The sequence below is a fragment of the Schistocerca cancellata genome, chromosome 5 (assembly GCF_023864275.1).
Source record: "Schistocerca cancellata isolate TAMUIC-IGC-003103 chromosome 5, iqSchCanc2.1, whole genome shotgun sequence".
NCBI classification, from domain to species: Eukaryota; Metazoa; Arthropoda; class Insecta; order Orthoptera; family Acrididae; genus Schistocerca; species Schistocerca cancellata.
In genome coordinates this window covers 776,647,010-776,673,934 of record NC_064630.1, presented here as the reverse complement: position 1 = coordinate 776,673,934, position 26,925 = coordinate 776,647,010, and positions in this window count along the sequence as shown.

The window sequence follows — 26,925 nt, the reverse complement described above, 5'->3', positions numbered from 1 at the left end:
GTTCATAATTGTAATTCCTGGGTATTTAGTTAAATATACAGCCTTTACTTTTGACTGATTTAAGTGGTTCAAATGGCTCTGAGCACTATGGGACTTAACATCTATGGTCATCAGTCCCCTAGAACTTAGAACTACTTAAACCTAACTAACCTAAGGACATCACACACATCCATGCCCGAGGCAGGATTCGAACCTGCGACCGTAGCAGTGGCGCGGCTCCGGACTGAGCGCCTAGAACCGCGAGACCACCCCGGCCGGCACGAGGCAGAGAAAATCCCTGACTGATTTAACGCGTAATCGTAGTGTAACGGATTCCTTATAGCACTCACGTGGATAACGTCCACCTTTCGTTATTTAGAGTCAATTCCCAATTTTTGCACCAGACAGATATATTTTCTTAGTCGTTTTGCAATTTGTTTTGATATTCTACTGACTTTACTAGATGATAAACGACAGCATCATCAGCTAAAAAACCTAAGATGGCTGCTCAGGCTCTATCCTACATCGCTGGTGTAGACAAGGTGCAGCAGAGGGCCTGATCGCCAGTGCGCACGCCACGCCCGCTTTCCAGTATGCGGAGGCTGTCTTGGAACCCGGTACCAGTTGCAGGTTACCAATCTAGCGGCCTCCAATGGCAACAAAAATTTTATTTTCAATAGTTCGCATAATTATCGACCGCATTCAGAAATCTAAAACCCTGTCATAACCTGCTTGTTCGGAGGTTTAATCGTACACTGAAAGTTTAACACGGTAAGACCGATATTACCGTTAGAAACTGCGTCTGTCTCGAGGCAGCACAACTGATGGCGCGCAAATACCCAGACTGTATTCATTTGAGAACGACAGCAGTCAACAACTTTCAACAAATTTTACACATAAATTTAAAGTTTTACGAAACTTCTTCTCGCTCACATACACCCCCGCCTCCCAAAATCATGAATGAAAAAAATGTTTATCATTTATTATGTTTTCTCTGTTGATGCAGTCAAACTTCAATATCAGGGACGACGTTTTAATTTATTACTACAGTATTACCGATTCTGTTCGCAACACAGTTTGCAGGCAGTATCCAGATATGCCACTGGATGTATCTGCAAAATTATATCGTTGTATGACACACAGTTAAGGAGATATGACGCCATAAACCTTTAGATGCGGGAAAGACTACCTTTTCCTTAAAGTGGAGCGAAAATTACCCAGACGATATTCAGCCAGTGTTTCAAACCTTTCCTAAACTTTTTCTCACTTACGTGGTTAAAGGCAACTATTTAACACATTCGATCATTTATAAAGTAAGCAGACATAAGATGGTGTTTTGTACATGTAATTTCGATTTTTTTAAAGAGTGGGTGGTACTGGTCGATCAGATTGGAGACGGGGGGCCGGGTATCAATAACTGATCGAAACGGGATGTGGACGAGACATACGAGGCCAGTTCGAGGGTTTGCGACTTTCCCACGGTGCCAAGTGTTCTCCTGCACACACTTTAAAGAATCTTTTGTAAGTGGTGGCCGAAGGCAGCGCTTTACGGACAAGTACTTGTAGTGGGAACACGAAATGACTGTATGTTCAAAATGATCTACCCCCTCCTCCCCCCGTACTCCCGTTCGCCAGTAACGCTTCCGTGTAAATCTCCGGAGCAATAAGTCGTGTAATTTTTTTCGTGCGCTGCACATGACTAAGAGTACGTGGAATTCGCGTGACGCAATGGAAGCTCCGAGGAAGCACGAAAGGAACATTTCACGTCTTCAATACGGTTTTCCATCTCTCAGCGGCATCTCCTCATAGCATTCATTGCATGCTGTCGTAGTGGTGGAGGGAGATACAGAAAATCTCAGCCATACGACCTACCGTGTTCTCTAACGCAGCTGCAAAAGTCTGACTTTGTTGTCTGATGCTTAACTATCAGAGTGTATTTTCAGCGGGGCTCTCACTTTATTTAACGTGTATGTCGAGTATTCTTTGTTCATCATGTCATGCATGATAAAACAAGATAACAATCACTAGGAGTCACGTCGCCATCATCGTTAAGGTTCAGTACACGTCGAAAAACCCATCTCTGTTCTCTCCACATCAGGCTTTCGTATTTTTATCTGGGACAGAAATGTCACAGCAAAAAATTTAAAATACTTCCAGTACTCTGGGTCCGAGTAAGATAATCAACGTTTCCTTCGATTGTTGCAAAACTATGGAAACTATACCTCCTCTTGCGCCATCCCTCTCAGCTCAACTCGATAATGTGGTAATAACCTTGTCGTTATTCACAGTTGTGTGGCTATGACGGAACTGGAACACTTTGTTTACATTTGTGATATGTAAGCAGGTTCGAAGGTCTCACCCATATTATCTAAGTTGTAATCATGATGAACTCACAAGCTATGTCCCCCGTACCTAGGACATCATTCATTGTCCAAGAAGCCACATTTCTTGCTACGATGGCTTTCATCAAAAGGAGACAGCCAATCACACCCCCGTACTACATCAGTCATTAAAACGAAACAGACAATCACAATGTAGCCCAGAGCCGCCATCTTGGCCATGTCCAAAAGTATCGAGACGAACTGAAATTTTTGCCGTGCCCAGAAACAATTAATTATTTATCAAAAATTACATAAAGATATACCTCACAGTATTTGTGAGCAAAAAGTCCAAAATGAATACAAACGCAAAGTGCTTGCTGATGTTATTTATGTATTTCTGGGTGTGTCTTTCATGGAAGTATGCGTGCCATGCATGCGAATGGATGTTGCTGTGATGCTGCCAATACCCAGGACAGCAAACACTATTCACTACAGTTCATTATATCAGCTGGATGAATGATGTGGAACCACATCCTAAGAGGACACAGTAGCAATGGAAGTGACTACGAAACTTTAGTATCTTTTTTTAAAGTTTCTATCTTGATCACTTTTATAGATTTTTGGATAATGCTTTAATTCTGATAAAGTAGGCTTGACCTTTGAAAGTCTCAATTTCGGTGTTCTTTTCCATTCTAAAAGTGATTGAGCAGACTTTTTAACATTGATTTACAGTATTTCCATAACTATGCAACACAGGCAAACACAGACACACACACGCACAAAAACACACACACACGAACACACACCTGAATTTTGCGCCACGTTCAAAATTTCTCCAAATGAGATGATTTATTTTTCGAAAACGTTAAGGTATTGACAATGCCACTGTGTTTCCATGTCAACATGTACAAGTTCCACCTGAATTGTATAAACTGCACCCTGTTCGAAGGAATCAGAATGATATTACTTGAACATCATGTTCATAAGTATCCAGACAACCTACGTTATCTGTCAAAAGTATGAAAAAAATGTGTATGTTAAACACTGTGTCGACACACACACTATCAAATAATACAGAATATGTGTAATACATTATACACTCCTGGAAATGGAAAAAAGAAAACATTGACACCGGTGTGTCAGACCCACCATACTTGCTCCGGACACTGCGAGAGGGCTGTACAAGCAATGATCATACGCACGGCACAGCGGACACACCAGGAACCGCGGTGTTGGCCGTCGAATGGCGCTAGCTGCGCAGCATTTGTGCACCGCCGCCGTCAGTGTCAGCCAGTTTGCCGTGGCATACGGAGCTCCATCGCAGTCTTTAACACTGGTGGCATGCCGCGACAGCGTGGACGTGAACCGTATGTGCAGTTGACGGACTTTGAGCGAGGGCATATAGTGGGCATGCGGGCGGCCGGGTGGACGTACCGCCGAATTGCTCAACACGTGGGGCGTGAGGTCTCCACAGTACATCGATGTTGTCGCCAGTGGTCGGTGGAAGGTGCACGTGCCCGTCGACCTGGGACCGGACCGCAGCGACGCACGGATGCACGCCAAGACCGTAGGATCCTACGCAGTGCCGTAGGGGACCGCACCGCCACTTCCCAGCAAATTAGGGACACTGTTGCTCCTGGGGTATCGGCGAGGACCATTCGCAACCGTCTCCATGAAGCTGGGCTACGGTCCCGCACACCGTTAGGCCGTCTTCCGCTCACGCCCCAACATCGTGCAGCCCGCCTCCAGTGGTGTCGCGACAGGCGTGAATGGAGGGACGAATGGAGACGTGTCGTCTTCAGCGATGAGAGTCGCTTCTGCCTTGGTGCCAATGATGGTCGTATGCGTGTTTGGCGCCGTGCAGGTGAGCGCCACAATCAGGACTGCATACGACCGAGGCACACAGGGCCAACACCCGGCATCATGGTGTGGGGAGCGATCTCCTACACTGGCCGTACACCACTGGTGATCGTCGAGGGGACACTGAATAGTGCACGGTACATCCAAACCGTCATCGAACCCATCGTTCTACCATTCCTAGACCGGCAAGGGAACTTGCTGTTCCAACAGGACAATGCACGTCCGTGCCACCCAACGTGCTCTAGAAGGTGTAAGTCAACTACCCTGGCCAGCAAGATCTCCGGATCTGTCCCCCATTGAGCATGTTTGGGACTGGATGAAGCGTTGTCTCACGCGGTCTGCACGTCCAGCACGAACGCTGGTCCAACTGAGGCGCCAGGTGGAAATGGCATGGCAAGCCGTTCCACAGGACTACATCCAGCATCTCTACGATCGTCTCCATGGGAGAATAGCAGCCTGCATTGCTGCGAAAGGTGGATATACACTGTACTAGTGCCGACATTGTGCATGCTCTGTTGCCTGTGTCTATGTGCCTGTGGTTCTGTCAGTGTGATCATGTGATGTATCTGACCGCAGGAATGTGTCAATAAAGTTTCCCCTTCCTGGGACAATGAATTCACGGTGTTCTTATTTCAATTTCCAGGAGTGTACATACATCAAAAAAGTTTTGCATCAGCTCGGTTCCGAGAGTTCCGGAACCGGTACAGAAAATTCGAAGAGAGATCAACATAAACATCATTTCTGCCCCCTTTATTGCTCGTGAAAACCACACATTGCATCTTGTACCGCCATACAGCGAGACCTTCAGAGGTGGTGCCCCATATTGCTGTACGCACCGATTCCCCTAATACCCAGTAGCACGTCCTCTTGCATTGATGCATGCCTGTATTTTTCGTGACATACTATCCACAAGTTCACTAAGGCACTGTTGGTCCAGATTGTCCCACTCCTCAAAGGCGATTCGGCGTAGATCCCTCAGAGTGGCCCGGCGGGGTCAGGGATTTTCTCTGCCTCGTGATGGCTGGGTGTTGTGTGCTGTTCTTAGGTTAGTTAGGTTTAAGTAGTTCTAAGTTCTAGGGGACTTATGACCACAGCAGTTGAGTCCCATAGTGCTCAGAGCCATTTGAACCATTTGAACCTCAGAGTGGTTGGTGGGTTACGTCGTCCATAAACAGCCTTTTCAATCTATCCCAGGCATGTTCGATAGGGTTTATGTCTGCAGAACATGCTGGCCATTCAAGTCGAGCGATGTCGTTATCATGAAAGACATCATTCGAAAGATGAGCACGAGGCGCGAATTGTCGTCCATGAAGACGAATGCCTCGCCATTATGCTGCCGATATGGTTGCACTATCGGTGCGAGGATGGCATTCACGTACCGTACAGCCGTTACGGCGCCTTTCATGACCACCAGCGGCGTACATCAGCTTCACATAATGCCACCCCAAAACCGCAGGGAACCTCCACGTTGCTCCACTCGTTGGACAGTGTGTCTAAGGCGTTCAACCTGACCGGGTTACCTCCAAACAAGTCTCCGGCGACTGTCTGGTTGTAGGCATACGCGACACTCATTGGTGAAGAGAACGTGATGCCAATCCTGAGCGGTCCCTCCGCCACGTTGTTGGGCCCATCTGTACCGCGCTGCATGGTGTCGTGGTTGCAAAGATGGACTTCGCCATGGACGTCACGAATAAAGTTGCGCATCATGCAGCCTATTGCGCACAGTTTGAGTCGCAACACGACGTCCTGTGGTTGCACGAAAAGCATTATTCAACATGGCGGCGTTGCTGCCAGGGTTCCTGCGAGCTAAAATCAGTAGGTAGCGGCCATCCACTGTAGTAGTAGCCCTTGGGCGGCCTGAGTGAGGTCTGTCTCCCTGTATCTCCTCCATGTCCGAACAACATCGCTTTGGTTCACTCCGAGACGTCTGGACAACTCCCTTGTTGAGAGCCCTTCCTGGCACAAAGTAATAATGCGGGCGCGATCGAACCGCGGTATTGACCGTCTAAGCACGGTTGAGCTACAGACAACACGAGGCGTGTACCTCCTTCCTGGTGGAATGATTGGAACTAATAGACTGTCGAACCCCGCTGTGTAATAGGCGCTGCTCATGAATCGTTGTTTACATCTTTGGGCGGGTTTAGTGACATCTCTGAACAGTCAAAGGGACTATGTCTGTGATACAATATCCACCGTCAACGTCTATCTTCAGGGATTTTGGGAACCTGGGTGATGCAAAACTTTTTTTGATGTTTGTATTTTCATATCTTTATATATATAAAAAAAACACAAGCACCTAAAATTCTGCTTCATCAGTAAATTTTATCTCTCACTGTTTTATACATCACTAAAAAATGTTTATGCAAATATTGTACTGCCGGATCAGTAAATTTTATCCCTCTCTCTTTGTTTCATACTTCACAAAAAATATTTGTGTCAAATACCATACTGCCTCACCAATAAATTTCATCACTTTCTTTAATGGTTACTTTCTGTAACAGTACAATATATACTTGGCTACAAATAACGTGCTAAGTGGGAAGTTTACTCTTTATTTTAGGCCTAAATTAGTCTATGTAAAAAAAACGAACTTTTGAGGCAGGCTGAAACGTTAAACTATCCAGAGTTATGGTGCGTATGCTCTCTAAAATGTTTACAGATTGTATTTCCTTTCCTTACCGGAATTAGATACGAAATATTACCAAGATCTAAGCGTAACGCTACAAATATAAGGTGTAAACACATAAAATAGCCATGAAAATAATAGATAAGGTTCCACACAGAAAATTGTCTGTAATATGTACTCAAATACGTAAAGGGTGTTTATATTTTGACTGCAGGCTTCTTTGAGGCTATGTTACTTGTGGTACAATGATGGAGCTATGAGCACCTGGTATTTTTACACGTTTTTCAGCAACGCTCTGCATCGCCAAGCGCCATTTTAGGGGCAAAGAAGATGATGCAGCATATTCTACACTAGAAAAATGTATTCGATGTTATTTACACGCTGATATTATTTATTATTACATTCGATGTAGGCCCACTTGATAATCTGTACAAAAATGAACTTTCGAGGAAAACTGTGACATTTACCAACTGGTAATATAGTGACAACGCTCTTTAAAACGTTTACAGACTGTATTTCTTTTCATTTCCGTAATCAGTTACTGAATACTCGCAATACTGAAATCTAATCATAATGCGCCAAATATAAGATGTAAACACACAAAATAGCCACAGACAAACGAAACTGAGCAAGCGCCATTTTAGGGGGCATTAGCTTGATAATGCACTGAATACGGGATGTAAACATACGACATGGGTAAACAGACTTATAGACAAGGTTCCAGACCCAAAAAAGTACGATATCGTGAAAATACGATCTTTAAACGAAAAATAAATATTTATCAAATACATAAAGATTTCAAGTATAAGGGGCGTTCAAAAAGAAACGAGCTCGATGCATAATTACAGAAACCAGTATCTACATGTTAGAAGTATTGCCCCTGGCTGTTGAGACACTTGTGCTACTGTGACACTAGGTGGTGAATGGGTGTCTGACAAAATTCCCGGGACTGAGATGTTAACCATTTCCGCACGTACAGCTGGACGTCGTCGTCCGAGGTGCAACGTTTGCTCCTATGCTGAGGATCTTCCTTAGGATCAAGATGGCCGCCTTCTGATTCACTTCCTGCAGCACGGGACAACAGTGAATGCCCAGCGTCACGTCGGCCGAGGTGGCCGTGCGGTTCTAGGCGCTTCAGTCCAGAACCGCGCTGCTGCTACCGTCGCAGGTTCGAATCCTGCCTCGGGCATGGATGTGTGTGATGTCATGAGGCTAGTTAGGTTTAAGTAGTTCTAAGTTCTAGGGGACTGATGACCTCACATGTTGAGTCCCATAGTGCTCAGAGCCATTTGAACCAACCCAGCGTCACTCGCAACCCTTGACCACCGTTCGCCAAGCGATAAAATCAAAACGACCTGGCAATCTCACCTGTGGGCTCATTCTACTCCACGACAATGCAAAGCATCATACGACCAACACAGTCGCGGCAGTCCTGTAGAAATTCAAATGGGAGGTTCTGGGCCGCCCTCCATACAGTTCGGACCTCTCTCCCTGTGATTACGCTATTTTTGATCCCCTTGAAAAGGCTCTGAGGGGCAAACGACTCACCTCTGACGACGACGTCCAGCTGTACTTGAGAACCGGTTAACATCGCAGCCCCGGGAATTTTATGAGACAGCCATTCACCATCATGCGTCACAAGGGACAAAGTCTCAACAGCCAGGGTCAGTACTTCTAACATACAGGTACTGGTTTCTGTAATTATGCCTCCGGGTCGCTTCTATTTAAACACCCCTTATACAAAACACTTGCATGTTGCTTATCTTAATACACTGATTGCGAATGACAATTTGATTTTGCACCAAAATAAAATCATTTATCAAAATATCTAAAGATTTTGACTACAAAACACACGTGGCACTACTGTTGAAACCTAACTGTCCAGTAACAGCAAAAAAAGAAGAATGCATATGGCTCACATAATGTCCCTAGTGATAAAACTTGCATGTTACGTAATGCTTGTCGATGACTTAAGTTCAATATTTGTATCACGCTTTGCAAACCACATTGGAACCTCAAATTAAATATTTGCACATCTAAATTATTCCTGTTACTTACCAAAACACGCAACTCACTTATTGGTACTTCTCATATAACTATATAAGTTAGAGGCTAACTGATAAACTTAGTTTCATCCCAGACTTTAAAGAAATCAGAAATAGTGTGTATTAATTAGAAAAATACATAAAACTTTCTCCTATAACATTAAAAAACGTGTATGGGCACTACTGCTGATCTAACTTACAGGTTAAAGTGCACTTGCTGATGAGAATAATTCGATCATTGTAGCGAAATAAACAATGTTATTCCAACGTCTAAATTGTTTGAATTATATGTCAAAAACTCGCCTCAGAACAGCTAAAACCAACATCAAACTTGACGAAACATTATAGTGACTCCCATTCGCCAGCGCTAGGGCATTAACTTCATCTTGCAGTACAAAACGATTGTTATCCTCTACTGATAATGATAATCGAGACTACTTGACATTTCACCTCCATACATCGTCATTCTACAGTAAAACTGTACAAATAACACAAAAATTGTATCAAATTGCCCCAGAGATTGACACATTACAGCAAAATCGTAACAACTTGCCCATACATCATCATGCTATAGTAAACTTGTAAGAAATTGTCCCATACATCAACATATTACAGCGAAATTCTAACAAATTACCCCATACATCGTCACGTTACAGAAAAACTGTAACAAATTGTGCCCTACATCACCGTATTTACAAAATACATCTGAGTTCCATATAGTATACTGAAACTAATTTGTAACACTAACTTGTTCTTTCTACAATGGGAAGGCAGGAAATGAACAAAATAACAAGTAATTCAGTAGAAATGTTTTATTGATTTATGCACATCCATTTACACCAATTAAAGAACATCATTATTTTTTCTACATTCTGCATTTTTCCATACACGCTGTAGTAGTATAGACTTCTTTTCATAATACTCTTTGTAAACTCTTAGTGTCGCAAGATGTGGTACACATTCCCTTCCATCTTTGGTGATTTATGAATAACACAATATACTGGTAGTTATTGTCTCTGAATTCTTTGTGTAATGTCTCAGTGTCTGCAAAAACAATTATATCCACTTCTTAACAAGTTTCCCATCTTTGAGTGGAGTATCCAGCTTCAACTTTGCAGTTAGTTTGTGGATACCTTCTATTAGTGACTTCTACTAATAGACTCCGTTCTTGTGACTCTTTAAGATCCATGTAACTAAATGAGCTTCACATTCTTCGTCCAGAATATATATGAGGGATATTTTCCAGAATTTTGATACATCAGAGTTGTTAGGGGAACTTCATACAATTTATTAGCACTTTCTATGGGTATCCCACCTGTTACTGTTTCCAAAGTTCCTTTTACTTAATTTCCCCTTCTAAAGTTATAGTTGGATATCCAAATAAAATAATATGGTTATCAGGCCAGGCGATAATAGCTGACACAAGCAAATGGGCATTCAGAACTGATATGGTATTCTAATCCCACAATCTGAAGGTGGGTGTCAGCTACTGGATCTTAATATACTATTATAACACGAGTTGCTAGCAGTGTGTGTGTGTGTGTGTGTGTGTGTGTGTGTGTGTGCAGTGGATGCCAGTTACTGTACTTAAAACAGTATTTTGACACTAGTAGCCGACGGTGTGTATGTGCAGTGGATGTCAGCTGCCTAGATCTTCAAACTGTATTGTAACTCCATTAGGTGACTGTGTATCTGTAGTGAGTCTCAGATACTGTACCTGGAAACTACACTGATGGAAAAAAAAAGAACGAGGTGTGCAACATAAACGAAGGTTGCAACGTGTGTTTCTACATCTGAAAGATGATGTCCGTTCAAATTTCACGCCAGTCACATAAGAGTGGCGCTAGAAGCACCAGTATGAGGCTGCAAATCAACTTTGCTTTAAATACCCGTTGTAACGGCCGCGAACCTTTAAGGTTGACTTTACTCAAGAATGCCTTTAAGGCAGCAAAGACACCATTACCAACACTTCATTCAGTTTGCGTGAAGAAGTGTAATAGGGCTATGAGAAGCTGGTCGTTCCTTCTCCGATGTTGCAGAAAGACTTGAAGGAATCTCGCCACTGCACACGATTGCTGGCAGCTGTGGTCACGTGAATGTATGGTCGCAACAAGAGCGGACTCCGGACGGCCACATGGCACTACCGAGGGGGAAGAGCATCGTGTACAGCCTATCTCTCTGGAGCGTCCTACTGCATATGCAGCAGTAATTTGACCAGCAGTCGGCACCACAGCCACACACAGAAGTGTTACAAATCGGCTACTTCAAGGACAGCTCCGAGCCAGGCGCTGTAGCGTACAGGGTTATTACAAACGATTGAAGCGCTTTCACAGCTCTACAATAACTTTATTATTTGAGATATTTTCACAATGCTTTGCACACACATACAAAAACTCAAAAAGTTTTTTTAGGCATTCAAAAATGTTCGATATGTGCCCCTTTAGTGATTCGGCATACATCAAGCCGATAATCAAGTTCCTCCCACACTCGGCGCAGCATGTCCCCATCAATGAGTTCGAAAGCATCGTTGATGCGAGCTCGCAGTTCTGGCACGTTTCTTGGCAGAGGAGGCTTAAACACTGAATCTTTCACATAACCCCACAAAAAGAAATCGCATGGGGTTAAGTCGGAAGAGCGTGGAGGCCATGACATAAATTGATCATGATCTGCACCACGACCGATCCATCGGTTTTCCAATCTCCTGTTTAAGAAATGCCGAACATCATGATGGGATTGCGGTGGAGCACCATCCTGTTGAAAGATGAAGTCGGCGCTGTCGGTCTCCAGTTGTGGCATGAGCCAATTTTCCAGCATGTCCAGATACACGTGTCCTGTAACGTTTTTTTCGCAGAAGAAAAAGGGGCCGTAAACTTTAAACCGTGAGATTGCACAAAACAAGGTTAACTTTTGGTGAATTGCGAATTTGCTGCACGAGTGCGTGAGGATTCTCTACCGCCCAGATTCGCACATTGTGTCTGTTCACTTCACCATTAAGAAAAAATGTTGCTTCGTCACTGAAAACAAGTTTCGCACTGAACGCATCCTCTTCCATGAGTTGTTGCAACCGCGCTGAAAATTCAAAGCGTTTGACTTTGTCATCGGGTGTCAGGGCTTGTAGCAATTGTAAACACTAAGGTTTCTGCTTTAGCCTTTTCCGTAAGATTTTCCAAACCGTCGGCTGTGGTACGTTTAGCTCCCTGCTTGCTTTATTCGTCGACTTCCGCGGGCTACGCGTCAAACTTGCCCGCACGCGTTCAACCGTTTCTTCGCTCACTGCAGGCCGACCCGTTAATTTCCCCGTACACAGGCATCCAGAAGCTTTAAACTGCGCATACCATCGCCGAATGGAGTTAGCAGTTGGTGGATCTTTGTTGAACTTCGTCCTGAAGTGTGGTTGCACTGTTATGACTCACTGATGTGAGTGCATTTCAAGCACGACCTACGCTTTCCCGGCTCCTGTCGCCATATTGTCTCACTGCGCTCTCGAGCGCTCTGACGGCCGAAACCTGAAGTGCGGCTTCAGCTGAACAAAACTTTATGAGTTTTTCTACGTATCTGTAGTGTGTCGTGACCATATGTCAATGAATGGAGCTACAGTGAATTTATGAAATCGCTTCAATCATTTGTAATAGCCCTGTACATTCCACTGACTCCAAACCACCGCCACTTGCGAAGTCAAAGTTATTAAGTGAGAGCTCACTGGAGAGCCGGGTGGAGGTCTGTTGTGTTTCCTGACAAAGCTGTTTCTGCCCTGGTTCCTGTGATGGCCGTCTGTTGGTTAGAAGAAGGTCAGTTGAGGACCTGCAACCAACCTGTTTGCATGCTAGATGCACCTGGAGTTATGGTCTGGGTTGCGATTTGGCACCTCTGACAGCAAATTTGTGTGTCACCCTGGTGATTCAATGATTCATCCTGTTGTGCTGACATTCATGAACAGCGTCCCGGGGTTTTTTCCAACTGGACGACACTCGTCCACATACAGATGTTGTAACTTAATGAAGTGTCGGCAGAATTGCCAACACTGTTTTTAGAGGAGGCCGAAATGCACGCTATTAGATTAGATTAGATTAGATTAGATTAGATTAATACTAGTTCCATGGATCATGAATACGATATTTCGTAATGATGTGGAACGAGTCAAATTTTCCAATACATGACATAATTAAGTTAATTTAACAACATACTTAAGTTAATATAACAACTTTTTCATTTTTTGTGTTTTTTCATTTTTATTTTTTATTTTTTTAATTTTTTTTAAATTTGTATCTAAAAATTCCTCTATGGAGTAGAAGGAGTTGTCATTCAGAAATTCTTTTAATTTCTTCTTAAATACTTGTTGGTTATCTGTCAGACTTTTGATACTATTTGGTAAGTGACCAAAGACTTTAGTGCCAGTATAATTCACCCCTTTCTGTGCCAAAGTTAGATTTAATCTTGAATAGTAAGCTCACGCAGGCTGGCGTGAGGTCTGAAACAGGATACGTAATGAATGCTATAAAGAAAAGTACGTAGCTTCTGGAATACTTAACTTTAATCCACATTTGTAGAACATTGCTCTTGATGATACAGAAGTATTATAGCAATTGAATACGGCGCCTTGCTAGGTCGTAGCAAATGTAGCTGAAGGCTATGCTAACTATCGTCTCGGCAAATGAGAGCGTAATTCTCAGTGAACCATGGCTAGCAACGTCGACTGTACAACTGGGGCGAGTGCTAGTACGTCTCTCTAGACCTGCCGTGTGGTGGCGCTCGGTCTGCATTTACTGACAGTGGCGACACGCGGGACCGTCGTATACTAGCGGACCGCGGCCGATTTAAAAGCTACCACCTAGCAAGTGTGGTGTCTGGCGGTGACACCACACTTAACATGCTTTACAGAGTGATGACATGTTGCCTCGGTCTGCTCAGTCTCCAATCTACCACACGTAGAATATCATCGGACGACAACTCCAGCGTCGTCCACGTGCTGACCAACTAGTTGCAACAGGCATGGAACTCCATCCCACAAACGACTTCCTGGAATTTCATTTCTCCAAATTAATTATTTTTTGGTGATGCAATTACTTTTCCATCAGTGTATATTATGGCAGCAGGAGCTGACAGTGTGTATGTGAAGCAACATCACCTACTGGATCTTAAAAGTGTATTCAGCACCAGTAGCTGACAGTGCGTATGTGCAGTGGGTGTCAGCTATTGAATTTTAAAACTTTGTGCTAACACCAATAGCTGACAGTGCGTGTTTGTGTGTGTGTGTGTGTGTGTGTGTGTGTGTGTGTGTGTGTGTGTCTGTGTGTGTGGTCAGTAGCAAGGATCTAGCTGGGAGTTTGTCAAAGGGGAGGATCCAGGTTGTTAAAGAGGACCTTGAAAAGACTCATGTTTTCCATTTTATGCTGAAAGCACAAATGTTTATGCGAGGTGCAATAATAAAGTAATGAGAATGATGTGAAAAAACAAGTTGGTTACAGTTTTAGTCAAGTTTAGTGTTGTCTCCTTCAAAGTAGTTCCTTTCTGATTGCACACACTTTTTCCAGCGCTTCTGCCATTGGTGGTAACATTTCCTGAACTCATCTTCTGTAATATCCTCCAAGACCCTCGGCACAGCTTTTTGGACATCTTGTGTTGTTTGAAAATGGTATCCCTTGACCGCTGTTTTGACTCTAGGAAACAGAAAAAAGTCGCACAGAACGATATCTGGTGAATAAGGTGGCTGTGGTAGTACTGAAATTTGTTTTGAGGGTAAAAATTTCTGTACTGACAGAGCAGTATGGGATGGCACATTATCGTTATGCAGAATCCAATTATCAGCAATGTTGGCACGGACGCGAAGAACTTTTTTACGAAGTCTTTCTAAAATTTCTTTGTAGTAATATTGGTCCCCCCCTCCCCCATGAGCCATGGACCTTGCCGTTGGTGGGGAGGCTTGCGTGCCTCAGCGATACAGATAGCCGTACCGTAGGTACAACCACAACGGAGGGGTATCTGTTGAGAGGCCAGACAAACGCGTGGTTCCTGAAGAGGGGCAGCAGCCTTTTCAGTAGTTGCAAGGGCAACAGTCTGGATGATTGACTGAACTGGCCGTGTAACAATAACCAAATCGGCCTTGCTGTGCTGGTACTGCGAACGGCTGAAAGCAAGGAGAAATTACGGCCGTTATTTTTCCCGAGGGCATGCAGCTTTACTGTATGATTAAATGATGATGGCGTCCTCTTGGGTAAAATATTCCGGAGGTAAAATAGTCCCCCATTCGGATCTCCGGGCGGGGACTACTCAAGAGGATGTCGTTATCAGGAGAAAGAAAACTGGCGTTCTACGGATCGGAGCGTGGAATGTCAGATCCCTTAATCGGGCAGGTAGGTTAGAAAATTTAAAAAGAGAAATTGATAGGTTAAAGTTAGATATAGTGGGAATTAGTGAAATTCGGTGGCAGGAGGAACAAGACTTCTGGTCAGGTGACTACAGGGTTATAAACACAAAGTCAAATAGGGGTAATGCTGGAGTAGGTTTAATAATGAATAGGAAAATAGGAATGCGGGTAAGCTACTACAAACAGCATAGTGAACACATTATTGTGGCCAAGATAGATACGAAGCCCACACCTACTACAGTAGTACAAGTATATATGCCAACTAGCTCTGCAGATGACGAAGAAATTGAAGAAATGTATGATGAAATAAAAGAAATTATTCAGATAGTGAAGGGAGACGAAAATTTAATAGTCATGGGTGACTGGAATTCGAGTGTAGGAAAAGGGAGAGAAGGAAACGTAGTAGGTGAATATGGATTGGGGCTAAGAAATGAAAGATGAAGCCGCCTGGTAGAATTTTGCACAGAGCACAACTTAATCATAGCTAACACTTGGTTTAAGAATCATGATAGAAGGTTGTATACATGGAAGAACCCTGGAGATACTAAAAGGTATCAGATAGATTATATAATGGTAAGACAGAGATTTAGGAACGAGGTTTTAAATTGTAAGACATTTCCAGGGGCAGATGTGGACTCTGACCACAATCTATTGGTTATGACCTGTAGATTAAAACTGAAGAAACTGCAAAAAGGTGGGAGTTTAAGGAGATGGGACCTGGATAAACTGAAAGAACCAGAGGTTGTACAGAGCTTCAGGGAGAGCATAAGGGAACAATTGACAGGAATGGGGGAAAGAAATACAGTAGAAGAAGAATGGGTAGCTTTGAGGGATGAAGTAGTGAAGGCAGCAGAGGATCAAGTAGGTAAAAAGACGAGGGCTAGTAGAAATCCTTGGGTGACAATAAATACTGAATTTAATTGATGAAAGGAGAAAATATAAAAATGCAGTAAATGAAACAGGCAAAAAGGAATACAAACGTCTCAAAAATGAGATCGACAGGAAGTGCAAAATGGCTAAGCAGGGATGGCTAGAGGACAAATGTAAGGATGTAGAGGCTTTTCTCACTAGGGGTAAGATAGATACTGCCTACAGGAAAATTAAAGTGACCTTTGGAGAAAAGAGAACCACTTGTATGAACATCAAGAGCTCAGATGGAAACCCAGTTCTAAGCAAAGAAGGGAAAGCAGAAAGGTGGAGAGAGTATATAGAGGGTCTATAAGAGGGCAATGTACTTGAGGACAATATTATGGAAATGGAAGAGGATGTAGATGAAGATGAAATGGGAGATACGATACTGCGTGAAGAGTTTGATAGAGAACTGAAAGACCTGAGTCGAAACAAGGCCCCCGGAGTAGACAACATTCCATTGGAACTACTGACGGCCTTGGGAGAGTCAGTCCTGACAAAACTCTACCATCTGGTGAGAAAGATGTATGAGACAGGCGAAATACCCTCAGACTTCAAGAAGAATATAATAATTCAAATCCCAAAGAAAGCAGGTGTTGACAGATGTGAAAATTACCGAACAATCAGTTTAATAAGCCACAAATGCAAAATACTAACACGAATTCTTTACAGACGAATGGAAAAACTAGTAGAAGCCGACCTCGGGGAAGATCAGTTTGGATTCCGCAGAAATACTGGAACACGTGAGGCACTACTGACCTTACGACTTATCTTAGAAGAAAGATTAAGAAAAGGCAAACCTACATTTCTAGTATTTGTAGACTTAGAGAAAGCTTTTGACAATGTTGACTGGAATACTCTCTTTCAAATTCTAAAGGTGGCAGGGGTAAAATACAGGGAGCGAAAGGCTATTTACAATTTGTACAGAAACCAGATGGCAGTTATAAGAGTCGAGGGGCACAAAAGGGAAGCAGTGGTTGGGAAGGGAGTAAGACAGGGTTGTAGCCTGTCCCCGATGTTATTCAATCTGTGTATTGAGCAAGCAGTAAAGGAAACAAAAGAAAAATTCGGAGTAGGTATTAAAATCCATGGAGAAGAAATAAAAACTTTGAGGTTCGCCGATGACATTGTAATTCTGTCAGAGACAGCAAAGGACTTGCAAGAGCAGTTGAACGGAATGGATGGTGTCTTGAAGGGAGGATATAAGATGAACATCAACAAAAGCAAAACGAGGATAATGGAATGTAGTCGAATTAAGTCGGGTGATGTTGAGGGTATTAGATTAGGAAATGAGACACTTAAAGTAGTAAAGGAGTTTTGCTATTTGGGGAGCAAAATAACTGATGATGGACGAAGTAGAGAGGATATAAAATGTAGACTGGCAGTGGCAAGGAAAGCGATTCTGAAGAAGAGAAATTTGTTAACATCGAGTATAGATTTAAGTGTCAGGAAGTCATTTCTGAAAGTATTTGTATGGAGTGTAGCCATGTATGGAAGTGAAACATGGACGGTAAATAGTTTGGACAGGAAGAGAATAGAAGCTTTCGAAATGTGGTGCTACAGAAGAATGCTGAAGATTAGATGGGTAGATCACATAACTAATGAGGAAGTATTGAATAGGATTGGGGAGAAGAGAAGTTTGTAGCACAACTTGGCCAGAAGAAGGGATCGGTTGGTAGGACATGTTCTGAGGCATCAAGGGATCACCAATTTAGTATTGGAGGGCAGCGTGGAGGGTAAAAATCGTAGGGGGAGACCAAGAGATGAATACACTAAACAGATTCAGAAGGATGTAGGTTGCAGTAGGTACTGGGAGATGAAGAAGCTTGTACAGGATAGAGTAGCATGGAGAGCTGCATCAAACCAGTCTCAGGACTGAAGACTACAACAACAACAACTACAGTGATATTGGTTAACTGTTTGTCCTGGAGGCACCCATTCTTTATGAACAATTCCCTTGGAATCCAAGAAGCACACAAGCATGCATTTCACCTTTGACTTCGACATGCTCGATTTTTTTGGTCTGGGTGATCCCTTTCAGCACCATTGCGAACTTTGGCGTTTTGTCTCATTTCATCATCATTGACTCGCAAGTCGCCGAAGTGGCGTCAACTAAAAAGGACTTGCAATACGGCGGCCCAGCTTCCCCGGATGGGGCCTCCCGGCCAACAATGTCATACGATAATATCATTTCACTGAAAAAACCAACTTTCATTACTAGTGATAACACGGCTCAACAATTCTGTATTGATTTCCGTTTGCTCTAACAGATCTGCTGCCACATTTTTCCGTGTTTCTCGCGGTTGTGGTGTTAGATTTTTGGGGACCATTTTTGCACAAATCTTTCTCATACCAAGATCATCAGTTATTATTAGACGAACCGTTTCTCGATTGATGTTCAGTTCTTCTTCATTTTCACGGATAATCTTCGATCAGATCGTACGAGTTCACGCACCCCGGCCAAGTTTACATCCGTCCGTGAGGTTGATGGTCGTCCACAGAGGTCTTCATCTTCAACATTCGTTCTGTCTTCACTAAACATGTTATGCCAACGAAAAACTTGAGCTCTTGACATGACCTCCACTCCAAATGCCTTCTGAAGCTTACTGTAAGTTGTCGTCCCGTTTTCGCCCAATTTAACACAAAAAGAAATGGCATACCGTTGCGCAATATTATGCGGTTCTATTTCTGTGACGAGAGACACAAACACACACACTGCAGCAACCCCTCAGACATAAACGTTTTGCTTGCCTCTTGTATTTTTCAGTTTCACTACATACAACTAGGTCACGTGTAAATTCATTTAGGTGACAGAAAGTTCAGACCTCTCCCCAGACACTGCTTTTGCTACGTCCTTAGCAATAGGTATCACCTGCGCAATCTCGAACTGTTATGTAACACTATTAGCTGACTGTGTACATGTGTGGAGGGTGTCAGCTGCTGGAGTTCCCTCGATTATTGGACCTTAAAATTGTATTCTAACACAGGAAATTTAGAGTGTATGTGCCCTAATCTGACAGTGGGTGTCAGCTACAGCTTCTCAAATAGTATTCCAAAGTTGTGACAAACTGGCCCATTTTTCATCATTGCATAAAATTGTAATAGCCCCATGTATCACCATTGTTACACAAAATAGCAACAAATTTCAAAAACATACATCACCATTGTTACATAAAACTGTAACAAATAGCCTCATACATCACTCAATAAGCTGAGACTTGTTCCATCAAGTTGTGACTTATTCGAACAAGCAAAAGCGACTAGGCAGCAAGTTGAGACTTGTCAATGCCAGCAAGTCAAGACTTGTTCCAACAAGCTAAACGCTTTGGCAGATTTGGGATGTCACATGCACAAATCAGTAGCCTATCTATGTCGTCACGATCCACAAATCCCCTTTAGTATATGACATCACATGTAGGTCGTTGATTTTTACCACATGATGTTACAACCCAAGATGGCAGAATCCATGACATCACTGTGGCTTTACACCAGTCATGAAAACGAAGCAGCCAGTCACAACACAGTATTTTACAAAAAATTGAACTGAATGCCATTGTGGTGTCATGGTTTCCATTTTTTTAACTGCACAGTAATTCGTGAAATCAACGTCAAACATTCCAAGTCCAGTTTCCCATATGAATCACAATGTGAACTCAAGTTCATTATCCTGAACGAACATTACCAAAAATGTACAGCAAGTCTTTAAACACGTGAATGTAAACATCAACTGCAGCAAATAACTATAGTTCACAGCTGCCTCAAATCCTGCAGTCAAAATTAGAGTACATGTATTTGCACAAAATCAGTCACTAAAAACATTACCGAAAACGCAGTCAGATAATATAAGTCCAGTGATTAGTTAGAGAGTTTGGAACTAGCATTCAAAAAATTATTCCAAGTCCACTGATGTGTTAAAGTACTTACTTCACGTGGCTGCTTGGCTGTGCTGCACAGCCAGTCGACAAAAGCTCATTCACTAACACCGGTCAAAGACAAAAGGCACAAAAGAATTCTGGCCACCAAAAGATCATGAAGTTACACACTTAAATAATTACCATCACCCATATATAAAACCAAATACACTCACACATAATGTATTAGATACAAAGTTCTTGTACCATGTCTACATTGGTTTTGCGATGTGACGAAGTTATATAAACTTATAAATACATATGAAATAATAAATTGACGTTACTCATCCACTACGTATATTTGGAAAGGATCTGAGAAACTCACCGGCTTTCGCACTACATATGTATGGAGAATTTATGGTACTGACACAATTCCATGTAAACATTTGAGAAATTCTACTGTAATTCATGTGGCACACCCCTGATTTTTAAAAAGTGTTTAAGTGGTTTCTTCTAATGTAATCTGATGTCATCAGCTTTCATATCACAGATCATACTGTTACAACAGGTGCAATCTGATCGCATTATCAAATGGCTCCAGTGGTTGAGTCGTTATTAATTTTTATAATGTATGAGAATTAAAACAATAATCGTAAGATGGCAGGCCTTCTGGTCCATCCACACATGCTAGTAGTACGGATGATGTGAGTCCATCTTCCATAATTATGTTTGACTCTGCATTTATGCAAATTGCATTTCATATGCAATTGACGTACTCTGTTATTCAAATCAGTGACAGGATGTTCTGTACCGTCATGTAAGGGAAATAATTTGCTTGCATGACGGATTTTTTTAAATAATTTCTTCTTCCGCCTTGCGGCTTCTGCAGACGTTTATGATGCCTGCCTAAAGCCGTGGTGTGCGAGGGCAGAAAGCTGACGAATTCCCAGAAATGTGGCCAGCCTTACACAATAGCTGCGCCGGCCCAGTGGTGAACAGACTGGGGTGTGGGAGGGACAGATGCTGTAGTTTATAGTTTTGACTGCCAGGGCTTTGTGGAAGATGGCATCCATTATCTCATCTCAACGGAGCGGTGGACCGGGGGGGGGGGGGGGGGGCGTGCACCACTGAGGCACCTCACGTAGACCTCGTAATTTTCATAGTTCATCGGTGTCCCACACCCGAGAGCTTCCCACGTAGACGGCTCACTAAGGCTGTGATTGGAGAGCTGACTCTTACGTCAACTCATGGATCGCAATAATGATTGATGGGAAAAGCTGTCATCGGCGGTTATGGTGACGTAATTTTGTAGTGGGAGATTTGACGTTTCTGTTTCATAGCCATGACTGGCGAAAAAGTTGTTGTTGGCTGTGATTGGCTGGTCACTACCGCATTGGAGCACAAGCACTGGCAGAAATGTGGTGAAACGAACACAAGAGAGCCGTCCTGATCGTCACAGGACTCTGTCACTACTTCTCTAATTTTTCAGAGAGTAGTTCTTTAGAGTCTTACCTATCTGGTCAGCCAGACCAAAACAGAGTTTGGAGCTATATTGGACTCCATCAGCCATATCGCAGTGCAAATCAAAACCGACGTTCACACGCCGAAACTTGCTGTTAGTGGAAATATACACTGCTGTAGCAAACAGGGAATCCGTTAATTGATTTTACAGCGGATGTACTTAGCATCACTTTAATATTATTGGCTACAGGGTGGTCTAGTGTTCTATTACTGACACGCTACCTCTGATTACAGTTAACTTGTATCTTATTTTGGCCCCAGTCACATAAAGCTGAAATACTAAACACATTTTTCCAAAGCTGTTTCACAGAGGAATATCGCACTGCAGTTCCTTCTCTAAATCCTCGCACAAATCAAAAAATGGCTGACATCGAAATAAGTGTCCAAGAAATAGAAAATCAACTGAAATCACTCGACAGAGGGAAGTCCACTGGACCTGACGGGATACCAATTCGATTCTACACAGAGTACGCGAAACAACTTGCCCCCCTTCTAACAGCCGTGTACCGCAAGTCTCTAGAGGAACGGAAGGTTCCAAATGATTGGAAAAGAGCGCAGGTAGTTCCAGTTTTCAAGAAGGGTCGTCGAGCAGATGCGCAAAACTATAGGCCTATATCTCTGACATCGATCTGTTGTAGAATTTTACAACATGTTTTTTGCTCGCGTATCATTTCATTTCTGGAAACCCAGAATCTACTCTGTAGGAATCAACAGGGATTCCGGAAACAGCGATAGTGTGAGACCCAACTCGCTTTATTTGTTCATGAGACCCAGGAAATATTAGATACAGACTCCCAGGTAGATGCCATTTTCCTTGACTTCCGGAAGGCGTTCGATACAGTTCCGCACTGTCGCCTGATAAACAAAGTAAGAGCGTACGGAATGTCAGACCAGCTGTGTGGCTGGATTGAAGAGTTTTTAGCAAACAGAACACAGCATGTTGTTCTCAATGGAGAGACGTCTACAGACGTTAAAGTAATCTCTGGCGTGCCGCAGTGGAGTGTTATGGGACCATTGCTTTTCACAATATCTATAAATGACCTAGTAGATAGTGTCGGAAGTTCCATGCGACTTTTAGCGGGTGATGCTAAAGCATTAGAAAATTGCAGCGAAATGCAGGAAGATCTGCAGCGGATAGGCACTTGGTGCAGCGAGTGGCAACTGACCCTTAACATAGACAAATGTAATGTACTGCGAATACATAGTAAGAAGGATTCTTTATTGTATGATTATATGATAGCAGAACAAACATTAGTAGCAGTCACTTCTGAAAAATATCTAGGAGTATGCGTGCGGAACGATTCGAAGTGGAATGATCATATAAAATTAACTGTTGGTAAGGCGGATGCCAGGTTGAGATTCGTTGGGAGAGTCCTTAGAAGATGTAGTCCATCAACAAAGGAGGTGGCTTACAAAACACTCGTTCGACCTATACTTCAGTATTCCTCATCAGTGTGGGATGCGTACCAAGTCGGGTTGACAGAGGAGATAGAGAAGATCCGAAGAAGAACGGCGCGTTTCGTCATAGGGTTATTTGATAAGCGTGATAGCGTTACGGAGATGTTTAGCAAACTCAAGTGGCAGACTCCGCAAGAGAGGCGCTCTGCATTGCGGTGTACTTTGCTGTCCAGGTTTCGAGAGGGTGCGTTTCTGGATGAGGTATCGAATATATTGCTTCCCCTACTTATACTTCCCGAGGAGATCACGAATGTAAAATTAGAGAGATTCGAGCGCGCACGGAGGCTTTCCGGCAGTCGTTCTTCCCGCGAACCATACGCGACTGGAACAGGAAAGGGAGGTAATGATAGTGGCACGTAAAGTGACCTGCGTCACACGCCGTTGGGTGGCTTGTGGAGTATAAATGTATATGTATATATATATGTAGGTGCTTCACATCTGTTTGTTCAGATAAATCGCCTACTGGATTTTGCCTTTGGCTCTGTGTATTTCTGTCTGTAGATTTACCAGTAACACACGACACTTATAATTTTCATATAGCTAATATTTGAATTTCATGTTCATGTTTGTCTTCGAATCAATGAATCTCTAGTAATAATCTAGGTAATAATTTCTCTGTTGAGCTACACAATTCCACTGCATTCTTACCCATCGTTATTTTGGACGGGAAATGATTATCAATCTCTTAATGAATTTATGTGAAGGCTAGCTGGCTTAAGATGGGTTGCATTAGGGCAAACTAATTCAGTACGTTCCCTTGCATACATTTTATGTGCGACCTCATAAGTGTAGTTTGTATCAGAGCTGCACTCTGGTCCTAATTTGTATGTCATTTAGGGACACCTAGACGCAACCACAGATGAACTTCCATAATTGGCGACCCGTGTACTAGGATCCGACTCTCCCCGAATTCTCTGATTAAAATGCAGAATTTTTTTCCTCAACGCTCACCCACAAAATTTTTGTTTTTTGTCTTTTCAACATTAATTCCACGCTATCTTTTAAGTACTGGCTCCTTTATTATTCTTATTTTCGATTATTCCCATTTAAAGAGAGCGTTTGAAGTTGAATTCCGTTATGATGATTGTTTATGTTTTTTCTGAGCCCAAAATTTCTTCATGTATTCACTATGTTGTTTCTTTCGCTCCGCTGTCCATTTGCATCCTGGTCTCTTCTGTGTTGTGGTGTCAAATTTATGTTTTTTGATGATGTTCCTGACTTTAGTTCTATTTTCTGCATCTTTTACTGTTATGTGTGCTTGTCCGAGGTCCTCTTCAACTACTTTTATCCATTTTGTTTTTCCCCTGCCTGAGGTTGATGACTTTAAGAATTCGCTTTGAAATTCTGTTTTCATTCATCCTGTGGATATGTCCGTAGAACTGCAGTCTTCTTTTCCTTATTGTATCCGTAATGTCGTCTGTGTATTTACATAATTCTGATGTTGGTCTCTTCTTCCAGATTCCTTGCTCTTGTATCAGGCCAAAAATTTTCCTGAGAATTTTCCTTTCTTGTTTCTCTATTTCTTTGATTTTAGTTTGCCCACCTATTGTGTTGTTTCAGATGCATACAGTGCCTCCGGAAGTACGACAGTGTTGTAGTGCCTCAATTTTGCGTTAATGGATATGGAATTTTTGTTATAATAGCTCCACGTGAGTTTATATGCTTTCTGTAGTTTTTTTATTCTTTCCTCATTGGCCTTTAGGTTGATCCCTAATGGCTGGATGATTTCTCCCAGGTACTTAAAATGTGGTACTTGTACGATTTTCCCATGGGTTGTCACAATAGGCAATTTGTCTTGTGGCACTATTTCTACGTACTGGATTTTCTCATACGAGATTTGCAGGCCAGTTCTTTGTGCAATATCGTGTAACTTCTCTGTGGTGTTAGTGGCTTCTTTTCTATTATTTGTGAGGACTGCGAGGTCATCTGAAAAAGTTAAACACTTCACATTGAATCTATTGTCTTTTCTAATGCCAATTTGGATTCCTTTGACTTCTTTTTCCCATGGCTCCTTTATACTAATCCTTGTTTTTTCCTTAATTTGGCGGATTATTTTCCGTGATAGTTCATGATTCTGTCGGTTCTATCTCACATGTACTCAGAGTGTTGAACATTGGCATGGTCACCGGCATGGACAGCCCCCGGCATGGACAACCTGTTTACTTTTTGTGTCTCGTATTTCTGGAGAGGTAATTTTCTATGTTTAAATTCTGCATGTAAAGAGGAGTACATGTTAGGTCAGTTTTTGTTTTATAGAGTTTTCATTGGGGTCCTGTCACTGATGCATGAATGCTTAAGTGGAGCGGGGCGCCAATATCAGGAGGGCAAGATGGCGCGGAATCTTGTATCGTCATGGAGCACGTTGACTGCAGAGTGGAGGACTGACGTACGGTACTAAGGAGCAATAAAGACTGCGCCTACGTGGTTACCAACCTACAGAGGTTGATCATGGACAAAAAGTACGGACAACTGAAACTAACGAGGAATATGACGTGACAAACGGTAGATAGACTGCTCAGTCGTTGTCATTTCAGTAGTGAACCGGAATCACGACTCATGTCACAGTTAATCGGTGTGGGTAAAGAACTGCCACAAGATCCGGTGATCGGTCCCCTTAAAGACGTAAACAGATTGAGGGTAGTGTGGTAGAAATTGCCGGCCGCGGTGGCCGTGCGGTTCTAGGTGCTACAGTCCGGAACCGCTGGACTACTACGGTCGCAGCTTCGAATCCTGCCTCGGGCATGGATGTGTGTGCTGTCTTTAGGTTGGTTAGGTTTAAGTAGTTCTAAGTTCTAGGGGACTGATGACCTAAGATGTTAAGTCCCATAGTGCTCAGAGCCATTTTTTTGGTAGAAATTAGGAAGCAAATTCAGGACGCCGAGAAAAGAAGGGAGTTCGAAAGAACTACAGGAACAAATTACCGACTATATTGACGAGTTCGGGGGCAGAGTAACGGAGAAGGGGCAAACAAGTGCGGAAGCGAGACAAATGGCGCTTGCCGCTAAAAGACGCGCGCCTGGCTAGGATAGAAGCAGCAGGGGCACAGAAAATGGACGGCCGAGTAAAACTCGCGAAATACACAGCGAACAGAAACGTCAATGCCTTGACCACAGGCCTGGGACAGGGACAGAATGCGGTCGAGCTGAACTCAAACAAAATAAGAAAAATACAAATACAGGTTGAGCAAATACTCGGAGCTGAAGGTTCAGGAATAAATGTATTCGATTAGTCACCAAAATGTGGTTTCCCGACGGTGCGAATGATCCCGACGGGTTCCACATAGAGTAGCGTCACGCATTCAGGAACACGACGAGTGCGCACTCGAGGGTTGGCTTAGAACAGATGGGAGTAGCAACTTCGGACACGTTTAACGATGATCCAGACCGTTATGGCGGTAACAGGCGGCATGAAATAACACAACATGTAGACTAAATTCACGTATCTGATTCAATGAGATGCTCATGTGGGGAAACGATCCCACCATAAGATATTTTTGTTAGTACTAAAGTTTTTAGTATTAAAGTTTCAAAGGAAACTTGGAATACACTGCTCCCGAAAATTTGGATCGGACAGTTTAGTAGGGCAGTTCCAGTTTCGTGGACTTTATGTGCAAAATTAAAGTTTATTTAAGCACACGTGGAGGGAACAGCCACCGAATGGATGAGCTGTGACGCGGAAAACTGTCTATCCTACGAAAAGTTCAAGGAGGCATTTCTTGCCACGAACTGGTCGCTAGAAATGCAATACAGAATAAACTAGGAGCCAATGATGCGACCAGACATTCAATTCTGAGATTACAAGAATTCCTTCAAGATGTTAGAGACTTTATTGTGGAAGAATCAATTCTAATACGCGCCCTCCGGTGTGTCAGAAATAATTCGTTTCTGTTTTTCAAAGCGCCTGAGAGTAACAACAAACGTTAGTAGGAGAATGCGGAGACAATCTAGAAACATTCAGGACATTACTATAAGAGGTAGAGCCGATGTACGAA